At 42.3% G+C, this 25420-nt stretch overlaps 1 pseudogene; it reads left to right on the top strand.

Annotated features, from left to right (window-relative positions):
- LOC138795196 (uncharacterized) lies at positions 1–25420 on the top strand (annotated as a pseudogene).

Genomic DNA, 25420 nt, shown 5'->3' with positions numbered 1-25420 from the left:
ATGTGCCACCTTTCCCGCTTGTCTATGCTGTTCTGTGCCCTGGATTCTCAAGGAGCCACCCTGGCAGCTTTGCGCTACAGGTGTGTGTTCCATTTCCTGGCTCTGGCGTCTGTAAAGCCACGGATACCCAACAACGTCCCTAGTGACCTTGGACACTGTGGCTCCACATGACGGGCAGGGTAGTGGGGGTTAGGCAGCAGCTGTTCTGCATTTCAGTTGTTTTACTGGCAGGTGTTCCTGCCAGTGGGGTTTACTGTGAAACATGTATTCTGTGGGGGATCAGGGATTCGGTCCAATCACCTTCTGGACTGGGTTCGTGGTCTCCTATAAAGTGCAATGGTGTCTGCCATTCCTTGCTGGCTATCAAGTCTAGTTCACTAGCAAGCTCTGCGTTTCCTGCATTTATCCTGCATTGGTTTTCTGGTTTATCTGACCTCTGCATCTGTACCCTGACTATCCTGCCCTGACCTTTTGGCTTTGTGTCCCCACTATCCTATTTGTCTCTGATTTGGCACCCCTGCTGTTGTGGTTGTGACCTTGTCTTTCTAACCCTTCTATATTGTGTATGTCTGTTTTGTCTGTGTTTAGTATGTGTAACGCCTGGAGTAGTGGATCCAATGGACCGTCACTAGCGATGGCACTAACCTCACCAGGGAGCGGAGTCTAAGGGGCCGCTGGTTTTCACCAGAGCCCGCCACAAGACGGGATGGACTTGCTGCGGCAGGCGACCCCCAGGTCACTACCCCTGGCTTGGTTGCTAGTGACGGCAGGCGAGGCGTGGCAGGAGCAGTAGGCAGGAGATGGTGCTGGCAAAGGCCTGTAGGCGTAACCGCAGGTGACAGGCGGAACACAGGAGCAATAGTGTAACAGAGGAGCAGGAACCAGGAACAAGGACTAGGGACCAGGTAGCGGACAGGAATCAGGAACAAGGACTAGGGACCAGGTAGCGGACAGGAATCAGGAACAAGGACTAGGGACCAGGTAGCGGACAGGAATCAGGAACAAGGACTAGGGACCAGGTAGCGGACAGGAATCAGGAACAACAGGGAGCTGGGCCAAACGCTATGGGAAGCATGTAGAGGCTCCAACACCTGGAAGGGGGCAGGGCTGGAATTTATAGGGGAGTGATTAACATTCAGCCAATTAGGAGCGCACTGCCCCTTTAAATCTGAGACAGCGGTACGCGCGCGCCCTAGGAGGCGGGGACGCGCGTGCCGGCCGGCACAGCGATGGACAGGAGTGCAGTGAGGTGAGGCGCCCCCCGGGGCCAAAGCAACAGCAGCGCCGGGTCCCTGCATATGGACACCGGCTGCTGCAGAAGTGGGACAGAGGGTGCGGCGGCGGTCCAGAGCACGGGACGCCGCCGTGGCCCTAACAGTATGCACTATAAATCAGAGACTGTCACCCAGTTGCCCGCAGTTTCTTAGGGCTGATTGTGGCAGATAGGCTGGAACAGTGGGCGGCCACTAGTGCAGGGTTCACTGTCTGTGTGTCTTCCTCATCCCTTCTCTGCCCGAATGGTACAACCAGGTCATAAACAGAGGATTTTCAGCAGCTTCAGGGGGTCAGAGTCATGATGTTCTGCAGACAAGTGGCCCAATTCATGTAATAGAAACCTATTACACAAGCTTACATTATGGGTAGGGATAAACAAGGTTAACTCTTTCCTAACAGGAGTTCCCCTTTAACATCTGAAAGATATTGCTCCTATGCAATTAAGAACAATGCAAATATAAAGAAATAAGTAACTCAATTATGATGGATCATTTTATAATTCTGATGGACAGACATGCTATGCCTTATTTTTTTTACCTTGATTGTAGCATTGCTGTCAATAAAAAATAGATTTAAGGAATAATAATAATAATAATATTATTATATCATCCATTGCCATTGTGATATATATATATATATATATATATATATATATATATATATATATTTATATATATCTATATCATAAAAATCACATGACTTGTAATTGACTTATAATAGCCAATCACTTTTCATCTTTGCAGTTAGACAGATGAGAAACAATTGGGAGTTGTGTAATAAGGTTAAGGTTACCAAGTGTCTCATTGTATTGGACACCATCTGACATGTTGCTGTAAATTCTGCTACAGACCATGAATTTTGTTCTGTAGGTGTGTGTGTAGGCTGCGAGACAACCTACTAAATCACATACCAGACCATAACAATCTCTCAGTGGGAGGCTGGATAGTCACAGTCTTGTCCTCCCTTGCTATGTATTAAATAAAAAAATAAAAATCATAAACCCATCACAACAATCTGTCTCTGTCATTTGCTTCATTGCAAAAGCTCTGAGTGTTTATTACTCTTTCAAGTCTTGTCACATATTATTATTCTATAGGTTCATCTATTTACATGTTACAGAAACATGCATTAGTTAACATTATTTAGTGCCTATACGCTGGGGTTACGTTTTGTTGTTCTGAATGTGGATAATAATTTGAAGACTTATTTTATTAGATTTGAACAGTATTGGCTTATAGTATGCGCCTTGGAGTTCAGCTGGCCAAACAAAAGGAAATATAACAGTATTGAATGAAAAACATACCAGGGTCTTCTACAGATGGCAATGATATAGAAGGAGACATGTTTCAGACAGTAGTTAAAGCGGACCTGTCAGCAGCTAAAGATGGGGGGAAATATGCCCATGGCTACATATGGCTTCCCTTCAGGACTGTTGGCACACCTTTATTATCTCCACAGGTCTTTCCATTGCTAAGATATAAGACCTTTTGTTAGTATGTAAATAAGGCTCAAAAGCCGAGGGGGCATTTCTCAGCACAAGAAAATCCTGAGGATAGCCAGCTCATGTCATCTTATTTACTGCCCCTATGCCTGCTTGCATACACCATACTGCCCCTATGTCTACTTCCATACACCATATAAAAAGGGGTGAGGGTACAAAACAATGCCCCCCCCCCCCCCCCCCCCGACTGAACCACAAGATTAAAGGGGTCATCCCAAAATTGAAATGAATCCCCTATCCAAGTATTAAATATTTGATGGGTGGGGTACAACTGGGGCCCCCGGATATGATAATGGAAGTCCCATGTACTCTTAAGTGAATGGAGGTTGATCAGGTACACACTGTTAAATTTACTTACACATTTGACAAACCTCAGTTCTTGTGATTGCTTGGTTTTCAGTGGTCAGACCCCCACCAGCTATATACTTACTATCTATCCTGTGGATTTGTTAAATCTGTTAAATCTTACTCTCATGGGCCCCTCTCTCACATATAATGCTCCCATGGCCCTCTTCTTTTATATATACTGCTCCCATGGCCCTCTTCTCTTTTATAAACTGCTCCAATGGCCCTGCTCTGTCATATATACTACTCTCTTTGACCCCATGTCTACACACTGCCTTCAAAGGAACCCCTATCTGATATATACTTAAATGATGTGCCCCCTCTTCAATATACTGCTCCCATGGCCTTCTCTTATATACAACACCCATGGTCCTCTCTCATATATTCTGATCTAATGACCTCAGTCTCATATATACTGTTCCCATGGCCCTCTTGTCCCATGTATACTGCTCTCATGCCTCCTCGCTCATATACGGAGCCTTGGGAAAGTATTTGGCCCCCTTGAACTTTTCCACCTTTTGCCTCATTGCAGGCTTCAAAAATAAAGATATAATTTTTTTTTTTTTTGTGTGAAGAATCAACAACAAGCGGGACAGAATAGTAAAGTGGAACAAAATGTATTGGATCTTTTAAAGTGACTCTGTACCCACAATCTGACCCCCCCAAACCGCTTGTACCTTCCAATATCTGCTTTTAATCCAAGATCTGTCCTGAGGTCCGTTCGGCAGGTGATGCAGTTATTGTCCTAAAAACAACTTTTAAACTTGCATCCCCGTGCCCTACGGGAGTATCTGTGCCACCCCTCCATCCCTCTTCCCCACCCTCTCCATCATTAGGAATGCCTCTGAAACATTTTCTCCTGTCTGAACTTTGCACAGGTGCCTTAACGATCCAGCCCATGTGCCATGCTGACACAGGTGGGGAATAGGAGAATACCTAGCTGGAGCATTCTTAATGATGAGGAGGGTGGGGAGGAGGGACAGAGAGGTTTTGCCAGCCTAATGCATACACAATCTAGGCCATGCCCGTTGGGCATGGGGCTGCAAGTTTAAAAGTTGTTTTTTAGGACAATAACTGCATCACCTGCCGAATGGACCCCAGGACAGATCTTGGATTAAAAGCAGCTATCCGAAGGTACAAGTGGTTTGGGGGGGTCAGATTGTGGGTACAGAGTCGCTTTAAACTTTTTCATCAAATAAAAAACTGAAAAGTTGGGCATGCAATATTATTCGCCCCCTTTACTTTCAGTGCAACAAAGTCCCTCCAGAAGTTCAGTGAGGATCTGTGAGTGATCCAGTCTTGTCCTAAATGACTGATGAGAAATAGAATCCACAAGTGTACAATCAAGTCTCCATATAAATGCACCTATTCTGTGATAGTCTCAGGGTTCCATTTAAAACACAGAGAGCATCATGAAGACCAAGGAACCCACCAGGCAGGTCCGAGATACAAGGAACACACCAGGCAGGTCCGAGATACAAGGAACACACCAGGCAGGTCCGAGATACAAGGAACACACCAGGCAGGTCCGAGATACAAGGAACACACCAGGCAGGTCCGAGATACAAGGAACACACCAGGCAGGTCCGAGGATACAAGGAACACACCAGGCAGGTCCGAGATACAAGGAACACACCAGGCAGGTCCGAGATACAAGGAACACACCAGGCAGGTCCGAGATACAAGGAACACACCAGCCAGGTCCGAGATACAAGGAACACACCAGGCAGGTCCGAGATACAAGGAACACACCAGCCAGGTCCGAGATACAAGGAACACACCAGCCAGGTCCGAGATACTGTTGTGGAGAAGTATAAAGCCGGATTTGGATACAAAAAGATTTCCTAAGCTTTAAACATCTCAAGGAGCACTGCAAGCAATCACATTGAAATTGAAGGAGTATCAGACCACTGCAAATCTACCAAGACTTGGCTGTCCCTCAAAACTCATCTCAGACAAGGAGAAGACAGATCAGAGATGCAGCCAAGAGGCCCATGATCACTCTGGATGAACTGCAGAGATCTACAGCTGAGGTCAGAGAGTCTGTCCATAGGACAACAATCACTTGTACACTGCACAAATCTGGCCTTTATGGAAGAGTGGCAAGAAGAAAGACATTTCCCAAAGATATCCATAAAAAGTTTGCCTCAAGCTGCCTGGGAGACACACCAAACATGTGGAATAAGGTGTTCTGGTCAGATGGAACCAAAATTTAACTTTTTGTCCACAACGCAAAACGATATGTTTGGCGTAAAAGCAACACAGCTCATCACCCTGAACACACCATCCCCTTTGTCAGACATGTTGGTGGCAGCATCATGGTTTGGGCCTGCTTTTCTTCAGCAGGGACAGGGAAGATGGTTAAAATTAATGGGAAGATGGACAGAGCCAAATCCAGGACCATTCTGGAAGAAAACCTGTTGGAGTCTGCAAAAGACCTGAGACTGGGACGAAGATTTATCTTCCAACAAGACAATGATCCAAAACATAAAGCAAAATCTACAATCGAATGGTTCACAAATAAACGTATCCAGGTGTTAGAATGGCCAAATCCAAGTCCAGACCTTAATCCAATCGAGAATCTGTGGAAAGAGCAGAAAACTGCTGTTCACAAACGCTCTCCATCCATCCTCACTGAGCTCCAGCTGTTTTGTGAGAAAAAATGTCATTCTTTCGATGAGCAAAAGGTGGCGCTACAAAGTATTAACGCAAGGGGAAAGAATAATTTTGCACACTCAATTTTTCAGTTTTTTATTTTTTGAAAAAGTTTAAATGATCCAATAAATTTCGTTCTACTTCACGATTGTGTACCACTTGTTGATTCTTCACAAAAATGCTTTATTTTATATCTTTATGTTTGAAGCCTGAAATGTGGCAAAAAGTTGAAAAGTTCAAGGGGGCCAAATATTTTCCCAAGGCTATATATATTGCTTCCATGGCTCCTCTCTTACATAGACTGCTCCCATGCAGGGCTGATTTACCACTAGGCACCCGTGGTCCAGTGCCTAGGGCATCACCTTGCAGGGGGGCAGCACCAGGGAACAGGGGGACAGAAAAAAACTTTTTTTTGTTTTATTTTTTTTAGTTTCCCTCCTCCCATTCAGACTTGCCAGTAAATCTGGTTCCTTTTCCAGGGGGGTGGGGGGTATGGTGGTATTGGTCAGGTCTCGTATCGCCAATAGGTGCGTGAAGATGGGGCGTCTTCAGGTTTAGTGCCTAGGGAAGCAGCAGCTGTTAATACAGCCCTGCTCCCATGGCAATATTCTCACATATATGGCACACTTTACAGATTGCATTGGGAGCACCACTGAAAACATAATTAGATGCAGGTGGTTCAGGGTGAAAACCTGGTTCACAAAGTCTCTGGGCCGCCACTCAGTGGTGGTATGACTTGGAGACTGTAGACCATGGGTCTCCAAACTGCGGCCCTCCAGCTGTTGCAAAATCACAACTCCCATCATGCCTGGACAGCTAAAGCTTTGGATTTGCCTGTCCAGGCATGATAGGAAATATAGTTTTGCAACAGCTGGAGGGCCGCAGTTTGGAGACCCATGCTGTAGATAATGGCATGAACAAAAAATAATAAAGCGTCAACTTGATTAGTGCAGGAGAACAGGGAGACACTGCAGATACATCCACATTGACAACAACCATTTCAGGTTCACACCTTTTTGCTCAGTGGGTGAAAAAGAATAAAGCTTGTTTACACGTCATATATATACTGCCCCTAGTGAACCCTCTCTCATATATACTGCCCTATGGCCCCACTCTCTCATATATACTTTTGCTATGGCCTGTCTCTAAAATATACTGCTTGGACAGCCCCTTTCGCATATATACTGCTCCATTGTTCATATTTGCTGGTTAGGAAGGTTAGCTCCTGGTGGGAGGGTCTTTTTCATACAGTTAGCTGTAGTGATTAAGATACACAGAGTTGCTACTACAGTCTACATCCAGGCCTAGCTTAGGCCATGGTCCTGGGCTGTTTTTGTCTTTGGTAGAGTTGATGTGTGACAAAGAGACACAGTTTTGTTGGAGACTTTAAGAAAACTACTATGCACTGCTAAACCCAGAGGTGGGGTAAATGTCACCTGGGTTCAACCTTTTCTACCCCAGGGATTTTTCTACAGTCAGGACAATTCAAAGCCAAGATTGGTCCATAGTGGAGCAAAAGAGCATCAGCTGAAGCACTCCATTAAACCTTTCTTTGCCTATTCTGGTAATCCTGAAGGGTTAGCTTCGCCTAGTTTTTTAAGCCTAAGACTCATACTGCCAAACCTGACTATCACTGGACTTGTTTGGCATAAGGTGGTCTTCTGTCATTTGATCCTAACCGTGAGTATGGGAGTCTTCTTCTTCACAAAGTGACTACAACCCATCCTGGCAGAGTACTGTACTACTTAGGCAAGGGTCCCAAGACAGCCCCCCTAGCCTACTCGACTCAGCTACACCTCCTCAGCCAACTCAAATCAGCTCTACTTTTTAACCTACTATCTGCACTCCAAGCAATCAAAAGTTCTGTTTTGGTCCTCAAGGGAAAGGACATTGTATCTATGTGATTATTTTTGGCGCACTTTCACATTTCAAAAGTCTGTTTGTGAACACCTAAAAAATAACGTTTGTTGTTTGAAAAAGATGTCCGCAAATAATTGTCATGATCATTATTTTGACGTCTGCACGAACAGCATCAGTTATTTAATACACTGTGTGCATTGGGCGTCCGTCTTTCCATTGACTTCAATGCATTCCAATGAGGTAAATTAAAATGTAGTAATAACAGACGTAAGCAGACGCCTTTTCTCTCTTTTTTTTTTTTTTTTACTTTACGTGAACATAGCTTATATGACAGATTGTGTCTGATATATTCTGCTCCCATAGGCCCCCTGTTAATACTGCTGCTGATATAGCTTACGTTGACTGATGTCCCCATCTCCTTCTCTTCTTTATCTGTTACCTCCTCATTCTCTGTGCTCTATGTACAGTGGGGGTCAGGGGCGTAGCTAATGTCTCTTGGGCCCTGGTGCAAGAGGTCAACTTGGGCCCCCCCTTAACACATACTGACTACTAACACCACATACTGACTAACACCACCACTGCTACTGACTAATACCACCACATACTGACTAATAACACCACATACTGACTAATACCACTGCTGCTATTGACTAATAACACCACATACTGACTAACACCACTGCTGCTACTGATTAACACTACCACATACTGACTAACACCACCGCTGCTACTGAATAAAATCCTCTGTATATAGACCAATATCACTTCATACAGTCATATAGAGGTGGACGCACTGTACACAGGCTCTATACACCATATACATTACAGTGCAGTTATATCAAATGACTCACAGGGGACGTCTTCTCTGATCGGAGTTCTTCCCTTTTCATCTTCTCCATCTGCCCTGGGCCATTATGAGAACTTCTCCGAACCACGAATCCACAGAATCTGCCAGACAGACATATTAGGCTCCTCGCTCCTCACCATCCTCATCTCTATACACACTGCACATCTGTATTGGCCCCTTTACACCCTCATTTAGTAGGTAGCCCTGACACTATGTGATCACCCTTATAGTACATATCCCCCTATTGTATACACCCCCTGTGTAGTCCACCTTATAGATGGCCCCCCAATGTTTCCCCCTTATAGGTGGCCCCCTGTGTTGTCCCTATTATAGATGCCCCCCATGTTATCCCCCATATAGATGGGCCCCCATTTTATCCCCCTTACAGATGCCCCCCTATGTTGTCCCCTCCTCCTGCCCCTCCATCATCATACTACTACCACCTCCATCATAATACTACTACCCCTTCATCCTCATGGGCCCTATTAAGGTCAATGGTGCATTTGTGGTCAATTAGTGAGTACATTTGGCTCTTTTCCCTTCCATTTTGAATCAAAAGTGTGGTCTTTTGCATGTATGCATTCAGTAAATTAGATATTTTGACATATTAACAAAGGCACAATTGTGAACGCACAATTATAGTCAATCACCTTACGCCATTTCAAATGACAAAGATGCTATCTTATCTACATATTTATCAATCTATCTATCTATCTATCTATCTATCTATCTATCTATCTATCTATCTATCTATCTATCTTCTTCATGAATTATAATGATAATCAAGTTTTCTCCTTCTTCTAAGATTCTTTTTGCCTTCTGTTATAAGGCACAGACAGTTTATAGTCATATGTTTATAGTTATGTCATCCATAATAGCAAAGTTATTGTTCTACCCATGTACCTACACAATATCTCCCAGTAAGTTGTTAATCTGCTGCCTATCTATAAACTTTTAACCTCTATGTCTGACAAAATCTTTTATCAGATTACAACAGCTGTTTCAGGGAAATATATTCAGGGGCTTACGCAAATTCAGCAGTGAAACTCTAAACAAATCACCCCTTTAGGGGTTGTCTTGATGCTAGATTGCCATCAGTGTTGAATTGTGTGAAATATAGTTTTACATGCATATTTGCCACTCAAGCTTTATCAATAGACAAAACAATACTTGGGAAGCTTTGCTACTTAAGGCTGGGTTCACACTACGTATGTTTCAGGCTGTATTTGGTCCTCATAGCAACCAAAACCAGGAGTGGATTGAAAACACAGAAAGAATCTGTTCACACAATGTTGAAACTGTGTGGATGGCCGTCATATAATGGTAAATAACTGCCATTATTTCAATATAACAGCCGTTGTTTTAAAATAACAGCAAATATTTGCCATTAAATGGCGGCCATCCACTCAATTACAACATTATGTAAACAGATCCTTTCAATAATTCGCCCAATCGATCGTTTAACGATTTTGAAGCAACGATTTGGTTTTTATAACGATCAGCGTTTAGACAAATAAATCGTTTGAAAAATCGTAAGAAATTTCGTAAGAAAAATCGTTAATGCGATCGTTTTTAAGATCGCTTAAGCCCATCTTTTACATAGGGTGAAACTTTGAAAGACTGTTTACACGAAACGATCTGCGAATTTTTATGCTACGTTTACACGGAGCAATAATTCGCCCGATCGTACGATTAACGATTTCGAAGTAAAGATTTTTTTTATAACGATCAGCATTTAGATGGAACGATATATCGTACAGAAAATTCGTTTTGCGATCGTTTTGCGGTCGCTTAAGCCTATCTCACACATAGGTAAAATCAGTGAACGACTGTTTACACGGAACGATCAGCGAATTTTTTGCGAACGACGAACAACGATTTAAGAACATGTTAAAAGATCAAAATGAACGATTTATCGATCATTCACCGCGTTTACATGTACGATTATCGTTCAAATTCGATCGTTATCGCGAAAATTCGCCCGATAATCGTTCCGTGTAAACGTAGCATTAGCGAAAGATAAAGGACGATTTGAGAACATGTTGAAAGATTAAAATGAACGATTTTTCGCTCATCGCTTGATCGTTTGCTGCGTTCACACGGAAGGATTATCGCTCAAATGCAATCGTTATTGCAAAAATTTGAATGATAATTGTTCCGTGTAAACGCAGCATTAACCTGTTCAGTCACCTGTTGGTATATTGGCTATTAAATAAATTCTATTAGTAGCCCAACAAGAACAATAGAACATGTGTTCGAAAGTATATACACTGTGCTGCCCGATCAACAGAGCTAGAGCTACCTGGTCACATCAATGCCATTCATAATAAGCAGCTCAACCACAGTGATATACTGTATACAATATATATAATAAGTGAACGATGGCTCAGCCAAGCCTATTACTCTCTCCCCACAGAGCTTCATGTCCATTCTCTATTAGGGCTGCAGTGATATACTGCTAGGTGCTGTGGATAAGGGTAGGTGCACACTACGAAATGTCAACAGAAAAACCATAGCGCATTCCGCAGCTCGCAACTGCACGCAGACTGTGGCGTGCGTTTCTCCGCCTTTGTCTTTCTATGCACGGGCAGATTCCACCTTACCATTGTATGCACGGGCAGATTCCATCGTGCCTCCAAAGAGTGAACAGGTTTATTCTTTGTTATTATGTATTCAGTCTCCTTCTTTCAGTTCTCAGCTGCTGCTTTCTGCTGAAGACACAAAAAACTGTGTGTGAGCTTTTCTCTCCGTCTCTCCTTCCTTCCCCTTCCCTTCTGAGATAGCTGATGAGTTTGTGACTGGCTTTATCTGCAACACTATAGCTGCAATGCTGGGAGGGTTAATCTTAGGTCAAGTTGCTGAAGAACTCACTGTGATTAATCCTTCTAGCATTACAAAGTTGCAAATAGGGACTTGATTACATTAGACGTCTTAGAAGGAAAGGGGGAGGAGATGGAGAGAAAAACTCACGCATAGTTTTTTGTGTCTTCAGCATAAAGCGGCAGCTAAGAACTGGGGGAAGGAGACTGAATAGATAATAACATGTATGTAAGGAATTGTTAGTCTCACCATGGGCAGCAACATAAGAAAAGTTATGTCTGAGCGGAATAACCCTTTAATGCCCAATGTATATTTACACAAAACTATATATCTATCTGCTTGGTTCCTCCTGCTCTGTCACCCTACGCCTTGCTCTGTAGATTGTTTACATGGCTTTCTGCAAATGTATGCCTTATTGTAGGATTGTGTCCTTAATCTTTTTTCTTTTCTTTAGTTCCTTTTTTTTAAAAACTTCTCTTAGTATATTCATTATATGTTTTATAAGGCTGGGTTCACACTATGTATATTTCAGTCAGTATCGTGGTCCTCATATTGCAACCAAAACCAGGAGTGGATTAAAAACACAGAAAGGATCTGTTCACACAATGTTGAAATTGAGTGGATGGCCGCCATTTAATTGCAAATATTTGCTGTTATTTTAAAACAACGGCTGTTGTATTGAAATAATGGCCGTTATTTACTGTTATATGGCGGCCATCCACTCAATTTCAACATTGTGTGAACAGATCCTTTCTGTGTTTTTAATCCACTTCTGGTTTTGGTTGCAAAATGAGGACCACAATACTGACTGAAATATACGTAGTGTGAACCCAGCCTTAAGATAAGATTGATTCTGATAATACATACAGTAATGATTGTGAGCATACCCTTTGCTGCTCAGTGCATGTCGCAGTTGGCTTCCCAAGAGGCTGGGAAGTTGTCAAGAAGAAGACGTGGAATATCATATGAGTTTCTATTTTATTCAGGATCCAAAATATCTTTCATGTCTATCTTTATGTTAAACACGCTCTTTCCATTTTGTCTTCCCTTGGTGCTTTATAGGTGCTGTAACACTGACCATGCATGCCACAATCATACGTCTAACTGACATTTATAGTAAAATAATCCATACATAATGAGCCCTATTCTTCCATTAAGTTCTATAAATGGAAAATATTTCCTCACTTTACCATAGTAAACCAATGCCTGAACTTGACCGAAATTAGAAATAAACATTCTGTCAGTTCTGTAATAAATCATACAGGTATGAGAAGGAAAGTTTTGTTACCCAGTCATGCTTAATCAGCATAGGTGAAGAAAGACATTTGCCCATGAAGACGTTCATTTGTTCCACCATGGCAGCTGATGAGGATTGCCCCTCCGCTGCACACTGACATAAAAGAAAATGGGTCCCAGGGCTTGGTTCACACATTACTTTCTATAAAGAATGAAGCCACACATGTAAGAGCAAGAGATCCCAACAGATTAGAAAGGAGCATGTGGGTTGACAGAATATATGTTATGCATCCATGAGTTTCTGATGACTAGATTAAATTAAGCACAGGGTTCATTATATAGAAAGCATGGGGGTAAAACACTGAATAGACGAGTTTATGATACAACGTTAAACAGATGTATGGTATGTTCCTTTTATAATTGTATATTACAATATAAATAGTATGTACCATATAACTATGTAACTAATGATGTAATCACAACCCTTATAATACATTTCTGGTACGCCAGTGAATAATGATAATAATAATAATAATAATAATTATTATTATTATTATTATTAAATACTAAATAAGTTGTATTAAAGGGGTACGCCAGTGAATAATAATAATAATAATAATAATAATGATAATAATAATAATTATTATTAAATACTATAGTTAAATACTATTATTAAATACAATAAGTTGTATTAAAGGGGTACGCCAGTGAATAATAATAATAATAATAATAATAATAATAATAATTATTATTATTATTATTATTATTAATAAATACTAAATAAGTTGTATTAAAGGGGTACGCCATTGAATAATAATAATAATAATAATAATAATAATAATAATAATTATTATTATTATTATTATTATTATTATTATTATTATTAATAAATACTAAATAAGTTGTATTAAAGGGGTACGCCATTGAAAAAATTTTTTCTTTCAAATCAACTGGTGTCAGAAAGTTATATAGATTTGTAAATTACTTCTATTTAACCTATTTGGACCAGGCCCAAAATGACCCAGTGGACCGCACAAATTTTGATCTTTGCGCTTTCGTTTTTCCCTCCTCCCCTTCTAAGAGCTCTAGCACTCTCAGTTTTCTATCTACAGGCCATGTAAGTGCTTGTTTTTTTACAGGAATAGTTGTACTTTGTAATGGCGTCTTTTATTTTACCATAACATGTATTATGGAATTCCAAATATATTATTTATGAAAATCTAAGTTGGTGAAATCGTAAAAAAGAATGCAATATGGTAACGTTTGGGGGGTTCCTGTGTCTATGTAATGCACTATATGGTAAAAGCGACATAATATTATTATTCTATAGGTCAGTCCGAACACAACCATATGCAGGTTACACAGATTCTCCAATGTTATATATATATTTTTTAAATAAAATCCTTTTTTTTTGGCAATTAATGATTAATAAAATGGCCCTATTGTGACGCTTATAACGGTTTTATTTTTTCACCTATGGGGCTGTATGGGGTGTCATTTTTTCCGCCATGATCTTTAGTTTTTATTAATACCATATTTGTGAAGATCGGACGTTTTGATCACTTTTTATTAATTTTTTTTATATATAATGTAACATTAAATCGGTAATCCGCGCACTTCTTTTCCTCTTTTCGTCTACGCCATTCTCCGTTCGCAATGAAGCTTATTATATTTTAATAGATCGGACAAATACGCACGCTACGGTATATTATATGTTTATTTGTTTATTTATTTTTATATGTTTTATTTATATAATGGGATGGGGGGGTGATTTCAACTTTTATTGAGGGAGGGGTTTTGGGGTAGTGTGTTAGTGTTTTTAACTTTTTTTTACACATTTGAAGTTTCTTTGGGGTCCCTTTGTACATACAGTACTTTGATTTCTACACTGATGATTGCTATGCCATAGGCATAGCATTGATCAGTGTTATCGGCGATCTGCTCATTGAGCCTGCCTGTGCAGGCTTAGTGCAGCAGATCACCGATCGGACCGCAGGGAGGCAGGTGAGAGACCTCCGGCGGTCCGTTTTACTGATTGGGTCCCGCTCCCCCTGTCACTTTCACTTAAATGCTGCAGTCGCGCCATGATCGTGGCGTTTAAGGAGTTAATGAAACGCGGCAGCGCGATCGCTGCGGCGTGTCATTACCGGTGAGGTCCCGGCTGCTGATTGCAGCCGGCCCCCACCTGCTATGAAGCGCGCTTCATAGCCGGAGAAACACCCAGGACGTATAGTTACGCCCTGGGTCGTCTAAGGGTTAAAAATCTCAAGTCTCTTCATACTTATCAGCTGCTGTATGTTCTGCAGGAAGTGGTGTATTCTTGTCAGTCTGACACAGTGCTCTCTGCTGACATCTCTATAACATTATTCTCTGCTCCTGGTAAAATGCTTGAATCTTCCATTGATTTCAATGGGACTTGTTACTGAAAATGTATTGTACTCTAGTGTGCCAGTCACAAGTGTCTATAAGAATCAAATCAATGTTGGTGGAGGCTCCTGGTCTTTAATTTGTTGCTCCCTTTTAACAGAAAAGAAACATAGGATATATATGTGTATTTTCTTGAATGAATGCCATGACACTAGTGTATTTATACATCCTATTCCCATCCCATATGCCATGTGTTATACGATATCACTGATATGATGATTGACTAATTGATTGATGAGGGATAATGTAGGTTTCCCCAGGCACCCAGGTGGTGGAGGCTCCAGGGCAATTTCCCTACCTGTATTCTGACCCCGGTTCACAGGGATAAAAAAAAAAAAGGTGAATAGCACTAAGACATCAACAGTGGCAGCACAAGAACAGGAGGGAGCAACATCAGTCAGGAAACCTGTATCTGTGATAACAGTGAGACATCTGACTTTATAGCATTAGTGAATTCTGGGTAACTTCTGTTTAATGCTGTCGGTACTGCTACTACATCAGTCAAGGCAAATAATATTAGTCATTCTCGCTCTGCCACTCTTGTACTCATATGGAGTAATAGGTTTTTTGATCTTTTTTTTAAATTTATTTTTATTTCAAAGAGGTAATTTAATTCTATTAAAAAATCTCAAATCTCCCAGTACTTATCAGCTGTTGTATATCCTGCAGGAAGTTGTTTATTCTTTCCAGTCTGGAGAGCAGGAGAGATTTACTATGGGGATTTGCTACTGATCTCAACAGTTCCTGCCATGGACAGAGGCTGGAAGACTCAAGATTTTTATTTTTTTTAATAGAAGTAAATTTGAAATCTCTGCCACTTTCTGGCATCAGTTGATTTGAATTTGATTGGCTGGAGTATTTTCCACAACATACATGCAGATCCGATAAATATAGGCGCAGAATGTAGAAAGCAATAACTTAAAGGGACTGTACCATCAGGCCTGGGCTGAAGCACTGGAGGCGGGCTGACCCACCCTCAGTGGGAGCAAACCCTAGCCCCTCTATGATACAGCTCAATTTATTCTAATGGAGCAGTGTCATAGAGGGGCAGAGGTTTCTTCCCACTGGGGGTGGATCAGCCCGCCTCCAGTGCTTCAGCCCAGGCCTGATGGTACAGTCCCTTTTAGTATAAATAAATAGTTAGCCATGTAATAAATAGTAAGGCTGGGTTCACACTGCGTTTTTGCAATCCATTTTTTTCATCCGTTTTTTGCAAAAAAAACGGTGAATAAAATGGATGCATTTGTGTGCATCCGTTTTGATCCGTTTTTTCCATTGACTTCCATTGTAAAAAAAAACACTACTTTTGTGTCCGTTAAAAAAAACGGATCCGTTTTTTTTTTTACAATGGAAGTCAATGGAAAAGCGGATCAAAACAGATGCACACAAATGCATCCGTTTTATTCATCCATTTTTCATCCGCTTTTTGCAAAAAACGGATGGAAAAAAAACAGATTGCAAAAACGCAGTGTGAACCTAGCCTAATTCATATAATAAATAGTAGTAGATAATTAGTAAATGGCTGTCTAAACCCTCACCCCTACATCGCCAACAGATTGTGCTTCCAATATCTGATCAATAATTTTATCCCTAGGTGTCTAGATAAATATATCAAAGAAGATTTGGCCCATGTAACAAAGTGATTTGACATGGGAAGGGTTTCCACTGTAACCCATCGGCATCTACAAATACAATTGTAGTTACCAACTCCTGACATGGAGGTTCTGGCCTAACAAAGGCCACCAAGCTAGCCATGACTGTTTGCCTATCATGCTGTCAGCCCTATACTGGAAACAATGCTTTAGTATAAAGAAGCTAAAAAGCACTACCTTAAAGTGTAGCTGTCATGACATCCCGCTACATGGATCAGAATTAGGGGTCACATGCATTACGGCCTCAACGAATGCTCGTATATCCATGGAGACCCAAATTTACAGATTAAGGCTATGTTCACACTGTGTATGTTTCCAGCCGTAGTGCGAATATACGCACGTAGTTTTGAGGTTGATGCGTTCGCTTGAAAGTATACGATATACGCCCGCACAGTGCACACTACCTATGAGCTTACGGCTGGATCGTATACGGTGCCGTGAAAAATGAACAAGACCATTGTTTGAGGACGGAAATGTTGAAACTCACGGCCGTGGATTTCCATGCGGTCTCGTACAAAGTACTTATTTCAGCCAAATTGAACGTGACTTTTCGATCCAAAAGGTTCTGTGTGGTTGACGGGGCTGGGCGAAGATTTCCAAGTAAATGACTTGCCTTAGATCGCTTCGAAACAAGCTAGGGAAGCATAACTGTACTATGGGCGTTTCAGCAGTGTGCAGTGTGAACATAGCCTAAGGCTATGTTCACACTATGTAAATTCTGCAGATTTTCGCATATTTCTGCGGTACTTACGTATTGCTGCAGTCTGAGGGAATGGCGGACTGAGTATATACACATGGTATACACTCCGGCCGGGATCCCTAGCGGCGCCGTAGAAAACTGATATGTCAGTTTTCTTCGGCCGCCTTTCAGTGAGTAGTGGCTGCAGAAAACCCTGTCAGTTCACACAATGGAGCGAGCAGCTCCGTCCGCACGCTCCATAGTGTGCGGTGGGAAGTTCTGGTGAGGGCGCACACTGATGTGCCCGCAATCAGAACTCATTGGCGCTAAAGATAATCCGGCCGGTACTGCAGTACCGGCCGGGATGATCTTTTCTGAGACCGGCCGTTCCGTGACCCGGCCGGGTCATGGAACGGCCGGTCTCTTACATTGTCTGAACATAGCCTAAGAGAGGAAATTGGTGCTGATTCAGCAGGGAGCCATCATGACTTTCATACTTTCATGCTGCCTGAACTATGAGTTATCTGGGTGATTCCCATTGGCTTCTGTCCACTCCACCAGAACTGACTGATAGATCCTTCTCGGTTTGGCTATAGGGATAAATCTATCAATCGAGTCTGGTAGGGGAGGCAGAAGCCAATGGGCACTACCCCCATGATTTGTGCTTCAGGCAGTACGAAAACGACAAGCTTGTTTGAAAGGGCATCTGTCACTAGTGTCATGATGGCCAAACCATGTGCAGCATGAGATATAGACATGTATGTGATTCACCCTCGAACGGCCGGCTAATCTGTTTTAAATTAAATAAATAAAGCTCTGTCTCCAATAGGGAGAGGTGGATCCATACAACCTATTGGGGCTGGTGGAGCTTAACTCCTGGCAGAAGTTATAACTGTAAATCCCCTAAAGCAGCATCACCATTTTAAGTGAATCATACTCCCCTGGTGCCCTCCTACATAATTTTTTGGTCTCTGACTGAACAATCCCGCCTCCACTTCTGAGATGGACTCGTCTGGCAGTGACAGCCCTCTCAGCCAATTACTGACTGTGGTGCTGCCCTGTTTCAGTCAGTGATTGGCTGAATGGGCTGTCACTGCCAGACGAGTCCATCTCAGAAGTGGTGGTGGTAATGGATCGTTCAGCCAGGGACCAAAGATGGTGTAGGAGTGCACCAGGGGAGTGAGGAAAGGTAAGAGTTATTTGTTATATATGTCATATATGTTATTTTCTGCATCTGTGCAGCAACGTATTAAAGTTTTTTTCTTGGCGAAATAAACTTTTTTTTTTTTATTTTTTTAATTGCAATGTTCATGTTTTTAGCTAGTTTTATACTGTCCCAAAGACAATTTACTGTATATGTTTCTATTGCCTATACAATTTGCGTGCCCTTATTCCTGTTATTTTTTATTTTTTTTTGGGTGGAGAGTGGGATAACAGCACTAGTCTTTTTGGTTTATACAGATTAAGGCCATGTTCACACACTGTCTTTTTTAGAAAAAAAAACAAAAAACACTGACACTCAAAATAACGGCCGTTATTTTCAGTTTTTAACCCCTTGCCGCAAAATGACGTTCCTGGAACGTCATGTAAAACAGGTAGTTCCCGCAACATGACGTTCCAGGAACGTCATGGCTTCCCTGCCTCCCCACGCTGTCCCTATAGAAGATCGGGCAGCAGGAGGATGCTATGTCACACAGCATCCTCCTGCTGCCTCTGCCCGGAGGGGAGCCGCGCCCCCCCCGGGCAGTTAACCCCATAAACGCCGCGGTCAATGCGACCGCAGCGTCTATGGGGAGATCGGGCGGCGGGGGGGGGGGGGGCTGCAGCACGTTTCCTCCCCCCACCGCCACAACAAGTGTGTCCCTCGGCCCCCTCCCCTTGTCCCCCGATACCGGAGATCACCGCTATTACCGTTATAGCGGTGATCTCCGGTACCGGGAATTACCGGCGCCGCTGATAGCTTTCATCTCCCCCCACCGTGAATCCACGGTGGGGGGAGATGAAAAATGTCCCCTTAGACCCCAGATCAGCCCCCCCAAGTAGGGCGATAACTAACCCGCTCCCTCCCCGGGCGGCCATCAGATCCAAGATGGCCGCCCCTGGGATGGAAATGAATAAATGATCAAAGCCCCATGCTCTCCACCACCGGAGGTAGCGGAGAGCATGGGGCAGTGATCGGGGACCCCCCCTGTGGTCCCGGAGCAGGCGATCGGCGGTATATACTATATACCGCTGATCGCCTGTTCCCAGTGCAAAGAAGCACTTTTTATCCCCTGTCACCATAAATCATTGGTGACAGGGGATAAAAAGTGTCAGTAAGTCGCCCCCCAAGTGAATGTGTAAAAGGACAAAAAGTGACAAACATACAAAAAAATAAAACACACACTTTTTATTATAGTAATAATTGCAGTTTACTCCCAGATTACCCCTAACCCCCCCAGATTGCCCGTAATCACCGCACGTTGTCCGTAACCACCGCATGTTGCCCGTAACCACCCCCGGTTTCCCGTAATCACGCCAGATTGCACGTAACCACCGCACGTTGCCCGTAACCACCGCACATTGACCGTAACCACCCCCGGTTTCCCGTAATCGCGCCAGATTACACGTAACCACCGCACATTGCCACTGACCACCGCACGCTGCCACTGACCACCGCATGTTGCCACTGACCACCACATGTTACCTCTGACATCGCACACTGCCTCTAACCACCCCACACTGCCTCTAACCACCGCACACTGCCTCTAACCACCCCACACTGCCTCTAACCACCCCACACTGCCTCTAACCACCCCACACTGCCTATAACCTCCGCACACTGCCTCTAACCACCCCACACTGCCTCTAACCACCGCACACTGCCTCTAACCACCGCACACTGCCTCTAACCACCGCACACTGCCTCTAACCACCCCACACTGCCTCTAACCACCGCACACTGCCTCTAACCACCCCACACTGCCTCTAACCACCGCACACTGCCTCTAACCCCCGCACACTGCTTCTTACCACCGCACGTTGCCTCTAACCACCGCACGTTGCCTCTAAGCACCGCATGTTGCCTGTAACCAAGCCAAATTGCCAATGAGCCCCTCCAGATTGCCCGTAACCAACCCAAATTACATATAAGCACTTTAGTTTATCCGTAACAAACCCAGATTGTCCGTAACCCCCTCACATTGGCCGTAACCACAGCAGGTTGCCCATAACCACCCCAGACTGTCCGTAACCCCCCCGCATTACCTGTAATCTCATTTTTTTTATTGTATTTTAGTAACTGCGCTGTTCTAATAACCATTACTAGCTGCGGTTTTGCGCCAGCAAATTGGCGCTCCCTTCCTTCTGAGCCCTGCTGTGTGCCCATACAGTGGTTTATGCCCACATATGAGGTACCGTTCTACTCAGGAGAACCTGCGTTATAGATTTTGGGGTGAATTTTTTCTCCTTTTCCTCGTGAAATTTAGAAATTTTAAACTAAACCAACATATTATTGGAAAAATTCGAGTTTTTCATTTTTACTGTCTACTTTTGAATACTTTCCTCCAATACCTGTGAAGTCAAAATGCTCACCACACCCCAAGATGAATTCTCTGAGGGGTGCACTTTCCAAAATGGGGTGACTTATGGCGAGATTTTACTCTGCTGGCACTACAGGGGCACTGCAAACGCACCTGGCGCTCAGAAACTTCTTCAGCAAAATCTGCACTGAAAATGCTAATTGGCGCTCCTTCCCTTCTGAGCCTCGCTGTGTGCCCATACAGTGGTTTATGCCCACATATGGGGTACCGTTCTACTCAGAAGAACCTGCGTTACAGATTTTGGGTGAATGTTCTCTCCTGTTCCTCCTGAAATTTAGAAATTTCTAACTAAACAAACATATTATTGGAAAAATTCAGGTTTTTCATTTTAACTGTCTAATTTTGAATACTTTCCTCTAATACCTGTGGGGTCAAAATGCTCACCACACCCCAAAATGAATTCTTTGAGGGGTTTACTTTCCAAAATGGGGTGACTAATGGCGGTTTTTCTCTCTGCTGGCACTACAGGGGCACTGCAAACGCACCTGGCGCTCAGAAACTTCTTCAGCAAAATCTGCATTAAAAAAGCTAATTGGCGCTCCCTTCCTTCTGAGCCCTGCTGTGTGCCCATACAGTGGTTTACCCCCACATATGGGGTACTGTTGTACTCAGGAGAACCTGCGTTACAAATTTTGGCATGCTTTTTTTCTCATGTTCCTTTTGAAAATGAGAAACTTTAATCTAAACGTATATATTATTGGAAAATTTAAATTTTCCATTTTTTTACGGCCTAATGGGGATCACTTTCCACCAGCCCCTGTAAGGTTAAAATGCTCATTATACCCCTAGATTAATTCTTTAAGGTGTCTAGTTTCCAAAATGGGGTCACTTATGGGGGTTTCCAGTATACAAGCCTCCTAAATCCATTTAAAAAAGAACTGGTCCCTAAAAAAAATCCATTTTGGAAATTTCATGAAAATTTGATAATTTGCTGATACATTTCTAAGCCCCGTAACACCCTAAAAAAGTAAAATATGTTTACCAAATTATGCCAGAATAAAGAAGACATATTGATAATGAGATTTAGTAACTAATTTATGTGCTATGACTTCCTTTTTTAAGAAGCAGAGAATTTCAAAGTTCATAAAATGCAAATTTTTCAAATTTTTCCTGATATTTTGATGTTTTTCACAAAAAAAAACACAAAGTAGTGACCACATTTTGCCACTAACATAAAGTGCCATATGTGATGAAAAAACAATCTCAGAATCGCTAGCATACGTTAAAGCATCACTGAGCTATAAGCGCATAAAGTGAGACAGGTCAGATTTTAAAAAATTAGCCTGGTCATTAAGGCCAAAACAGGCTTTAGAGGCAAGGGGTTAATGATATCCATTGAAGTCTATAGAAACAACAACTTAAATAATGTTGCAACAGCCATCATTGCAATGATAGTGCCAAAGTATGTTAAAGAATGGCCATTATTTGGAACTTTAAATTAATGGTTGCTATATCAAATAACGGCCGTTAAATATTGTTGTCTGAACATTATCTGAGAATTATATTATTTCTGCCATCACACTCAGCTTGCCAAATTTCTAATATCTGTAATGTCTAATGTATCTCAGGGTGCCCTCACACACACACTTTTTGTCTGGCATTTTTCAGGCAAAAAAAGAAAAGAAAAACCCAATGTGGCGCATGACATTTTTTCATGCATTTGCTTTTTTCTGGCATTTTTTCTTGTATTTTTGGCTTTATGTGTGAATGATCTTTTTTGGGGTTTAGGCGTACTTGTGTGCTGAACTCTTTTTTTCCTCTGCCATCACATGACCTAGCTACTGAACCACAAAAAGTGACAAAAACGTCAGAAAAAAAAAATCAAAACGCTATCTGCAGAGCAATTGTGTTTTTGAGAACCAGAACAATCACATTACAATCAGTGCTACAAAAACATGGCCACTTTTCCCCTTACTGTTGTCTCTAGTTCAGGTGCAGTTTGCAATTAAGCTCCATTTACTTCAATGGAACTGAGTTTCAAAACCCCACCCAAACTGGATACAACAGTAGGGGGAAAGTGGCCATGTTTTTGTAGCGCTGGATAACCCCTTTAAAGTCTATGGGAGAAAAAACGCCACCATTAGCAAAAAAATGCCACACCCTCAGCATGCTGCATTTTGGGAAAACTGCCAAAGGACGTCAAAATCGCCAGAGAGGAGAGAAAAAAGGCCACCCCCCAAAAAAACGCCATGTGAGTAAAGCAGATCATAAATTTCCATTGACCTCCAGTAAACATCTGGCTGCTGGTGTTTTTTGCAACTACAAAAAAAAGGCCATTATTTTTTTCCTAAGATTTTAACCCATAGCTGCACCAGGACATTACTGAACGTCCTCGTGCCGCTATGGGAGTTCAGAGGGGGGTCGCCCGGCGACCCCCCTCTGAACTGCCGCGATCCCGGGTGCCGCATGTAGCCCGGGATCGCGGCTTTTAGCGGGCACGGTCCGATCGCCGTGCCCGCTAATTAAGTACTTAGAAGCAGCTGTCAAAGTTGACAGCTGCTTCTAAATACTTGCTCATCTCAATACCTGGTGGTCTAGTGGGGGGATCGCCCCCCCCCCCCCCCGCGGCGCGATTGCGGGGGGCTATCCCTGCATCCATCCCTGGCCGGGGTCTGCGCCACAATGGCGCTGATGCTGGCTCGGCATTCTATCGCTTTCGGCTGCAGCAGCCAAAAGCAATAGAACACCGATCTCATGGATTCATGCAGTATAACTATACTGCATGGATCTCTATGAGAGATCAGAGTGCATATACTAGAAGTCCCCCAGGGGGGCTTCTAGTATATGTGTAAAGTAAAAGAAAAATGTATTTTTAATAACACAAAATCCCCTCCCCTAATAAAAGTGTGAATCACCCCCCTTTCCCCATTTTATAAATAAAAATAAATAAATAAATAAACAAACATGTTTGCTATCGCCGCGTGCGTAATCGCCCGATCTATTAATTAATCACATTCCTGATCTCGCACGGTAAACGGCGTAAGCGCAAAAATCGCATCAAATCCAGAATAATTGTAATAAAAAGCGATCAAAAAGTCGTATATGCGCAATCAAGGTACCGATAGAAAGATCACATCATGGCGCAAAAAATGACACCTTACGAAGCCCCATAGACCAAAGGATAAAAGCGCTATAAGCCTGGGAATGGAGCGATTTTAAGGAACATATATTTTCTTTAAAAGGTTTTAATTTTTTACAAGCCATCAAATCAAATAAAAGTTATACATGTTACATATCGTTGTAGTCATAACAACTTAAGGAACATATATAACAAGTCAGTTTTACCCTAGGGTGAACGGAGTAAAAACAACCCCCCCCCCCAAATAAAAAAAAAAAAACATTTTTTTTTTCAATTTCACCACACATATAATTTTTTTCTGGTTTCCCGGCACATTTTAGGCAAAAATTACATCTGCCATAGCAAAGTACAATTGCGCAAAAAATAAGGGCTCATTTGGGTCTCGAGGTGGAAAAATGCAGGAGCTATGGCCTTATATACACGAGGAGGAAAAAACGAAAGCGCAAAAATGAAAACTGGCTGTGTCCCCTAAGAGTTAAGGCAGTGTGAAGCCAGCCTCAGACTTACTTTATACCATTTTACCTAGAAGTGAGTGAGTCTTGCAGAGAGGGGATCCACATTTATCAGAAATTGTATCCTGCCGATATGCTATAACCGTCCAGATGGGAATTGGGATTTAGGGTTAGTGGGCGATCCATGATTAGTATATTTGCAAGAATTACAGATTTAAAAAAACAAAAATAGTGATTAAAATGTTCTGTAGATAACGCTGTTGGTCAACGCAATTGTTTGGGACTCGTAGATAATACAGAGTAGAGTCACAGCTTTCTTTACCATGGCAGGCACAAAGGTAATTTATAGAAAAAAAATGTTTGTATTTCTAAATAGGGGTAATGGAACGTGACTGAAAACCCTCCGTTAGAGATAAGGCACAGCAAAGCCGCTAATGCAATGAATTGTTAGCGTTTGTTTACTGCTTTACAAGTCATTAACTCCTCAGGACAAAAGCCGAACAGCAGCAAGTCAATCAGGGGATTATAGGAACATCCTATTTACACCTTCTGAACGTCATATTCACAGATCTAGAGGGTGACACTACAAAATTAGGAGGTGCTGCCTTTCCTGTCCGACACCTCTTAGACCTGTCCAAACACTTTTTTACACAAAACCAAATTTGACATCTTTTCCAAATGAGTGATCATGATTGATTGCTGTTGATCAATGATGTGGGAAAAAGTTGCTGCCATTTGATCCCCTAACCTAAAGGGTCATTTTAAAATATAGAACATAGGAATTACCTGAGGCACATCTTACTGTTCCTTTGTTTAAAAACTTCATTCTAGATTCCAGTTGGCTCAATGTGACCTGGCTTTTTTTTTCTTTTTCGTTTTGAAGCTGCATTTTTGAACCATATAGTTGTTAGAGTTGATGACTTAATAGTGAGCCGGATTATCTTGAATACTTTGAAATGCTATGTCAATAACAAACAGTTTGACCTGGACCTTGACGTTATACGTTTTTAA

This window comes from Dendropsophus ebraccatus, chromosome 6 (genome assembly GCF_027789765.1).
Source record: "Dendropsophus ebraccatus isolate aDenEbr1 chromosome 6, aDenEbr1.pat, whole genome shotgun sequence".
Taxonomy (NCBI): domain Eukaryota; kingdom Metazoa; phylum Chordata; class Amphibia; order Anura; family Hylidae; genus Dendropsophus; species Dendropsophus ebraccatus.
This window is presented reverse-complemented; position numbering and strand designations above follow the sequence as displayed.